The sequence below is a fragment of the Micromys minutus genome, assembly GCF_963924665.1.
Source record: "Micromys minutus genome assembly, chromosome: 17".
Lineage (NCBI taxonomy): Eukaryota > Metazoa > Chordata > Mammalia > Rodentia > Muridae > Micromys > Micromys minutus.
The window spans coordinates 28,838,524-28,841,308 of NC_137952.1; positions in this window are offsets into that span (position 1 = coordinate 28,838,524).

Genomic DNA, 2,785 nt, shown 5'->3' on the forward strand with positions numbered 1-2,785 from the left:
TTACAGGTTTTCAGTGCCAGACTGGGAGCGCTTAGGTACCTACACTTATAGACTGAGTTACCACCAGTTCTGGGCTCTCCAGTGAGAGACACCCACTGCTGGGCATCCAGCCTCAAGGATGAAGTGACTGCCAAATGCTCAGCCTCTCAGGTATAAGACAATGTAATATTTTAACCTAAATTTATTTAACTAATATATATATTTGATAAATTCTGTTTAATAATTAATTTAATAAATATATATTATTATTTAATCTTTTTTTTACAATCCAGTGATTATCCCCTTCCTGGCCCTCCAACAGTTTCTCATTCCATTCTTCCTCCCCAATATCCAAGAGGATGTTCCCCACTTCCACCCCACCAGACCTCCCCACTCCCTGGGGCCTCAAAGGTTAGATGTATCTTCTCTCACTGAGGCTAGACCAGTCAGTCCTCTGCTGTATATGTGTCGGGGACCTCATATCAGCTGGTGTATGCTGCCTGGTTAATGGCTCAGTGTCTGAGAGATCTCAGGGGTCCAGGTTAGTGAGACTGCTGGTCTTCCTATGGGGCCACCCTCCTCAGCTTCTTATAGGCTTTAAGGCTGGAATAAATATTATTTTAAAAAATATATATATGTGCATGCCAGGTGGTGGCGGTGGTACCATACCTTTAATCCCAGCACTCAGAAGGCAGAGGTGGGTGGATCTTAAGATTTTGAGTCTAGCCTGGTCTACAAAGTGAGTTCCAGGGCAGCCAGGGCTACACAGAGAAACCCTGTCTCAAAAAACCATGTATATAGTATTATATATCCATGTTTGTATTTTGATATTATATTTCTAAATTCTATTTTCCTTTCCATCACTTTTAGTCTGATGACCGTAACTATCTATAATTCATATATCTATAAAGTATCTAAATCAGAGATAATCTAGGCATATGGCATTGACATGTAATCCCAGCACTTGGAAGGTAAAGAAGGAGCAAGGGGTCAAAGACATCCTTGGAAATATTCACTAGTTTGAAGCTAAGCTGAGCTACATGTGGCCCTAATCACCTCATCTGGTGAATTGGCTCAGTTGGCGAAGACTGCCATCAAGCCTGATAACCTGAATTTAGTCCCTAGGACTGACACAGTAGAAAGAAACAAGTCATTCCTGCAAGCTGTCCTCTGACTCCACACATACACGGTAGTATGCCAATGTCACCCCACACTAAATAAATAAATATAAACATTTTTTAAATTAAAAAAAAATCTGGACATGGTGGTCCTGCTTATATCCTTGCACTTCAGAGGTGGAGGCTCAGTATCAGAGTTTTACATCATCCTCATACATAGTTTGAGGCAAGGGTGAGGCCTCCTTGAGGACCTGTTTTATTGGGTTTTAAATTTTTAAAATTCCAGTCAGAATGGCTAAGATCAAAAACTCAGGTGACAACAGATGCTGGCAAGGATGTGGAGAAAGAGGAACACTCCTCCACTGTTGGTGAGGTTGTAATCTGGTACAACCACTCTGGAAATCAGTCTGGCAGTTCCTCAGAAACTTAGACATAGTCCTACCTGACATACTACTTACTCCTGGCATATACCCAAAAGAAGTTACAACATCTAACAAGGACACATGTCCCACCATGCTCATAGCAGCCTTATTTATAGTAACCAGAAGCTGAAAAGAACCCAGATGTCCATCAACAGAGGAATGGATACAGAAATTGTGGTACATTTACACAATGGAGTACTATTCAGCTATTAAAACAATGACTTCATGAAATTCCTAGGCAAATGGATGGAACTTGAAGCTATCATTCTGAGTGAGGTAACCCAGTCACAAAAGAACATTTATGGTATGTACTCACTGATAAGTGGATACTAGTCCTAAAAGCTCAGAATACCCAAGAAACAATTCACAGAAATTATGAAGCTCAAAGAGAAGGAAGGCCAGAAGGTGGATGCCTCAGTCCTTCTTAGAAGGGGAACAAAACACTCATGGGAGGAAATAATGGGACAAATAGAGAATCAGGGATTGGAGAAAAAGCACTGAGGTGGAAGAGGGTGGTTGGGAGAGGGAGCACCTTCATGGAGATAATGGGAGGGGGAGGGGAGATGGGATTGGAGGAAAGGGATAACATCTGAAATGTAAATACAGAGAATATCCAATAAAAAAATTTTAAAAAATCTAAATTATGTGTATATGGGTATGTGTACATGAGTTCAAGCACTTACATAAGCCCGAAGAAGGTGTTGGATACCCGGGAGATTGAATTACACGTGTCTGTGAGCTACCTGGGATGGGTACTAAAAACTATCTTGGGTTCTGGGCAAGAACCAAGTAGGTATGTTTAAGCTCTAAGCTATCTCTCCAGGCCCCTGGTTTTGTTTGTTTGCTAAAAAAGAGAAGTGATTATAGTGGCAAATGCCTTAAACCCCAGCACTCAGGAGGGAGCTTGAGGCCAGCCCATTATCTGAATGTGGGGAGTTCTAGACCAGCCAATACTGCATAGACCTTGTCTCAAAGGATGAGGGAAACAATATGGCTCAGAGGTTAAACGTAGGAACTTGCTGCCAAGTCTGAGAACTGAGTTGAATCTGCAGGTCTTATTTGGTAAAAAGAGAACTGATTCGTGTATGCTGTCCTCTGACTTCAACATGTATGCTGTGACACTGACCCAGGGTATGCATATGAACAATAAATAAATAGATAAATAACCTTTTTATTGTTTTGTTTTTGAAATAGTTTCTCTCTATGTAGCCCTGGCTGTCCTAAAACTTGCTATTTAGACCAGGCTGGCCTTGAACTGCCTGCCTC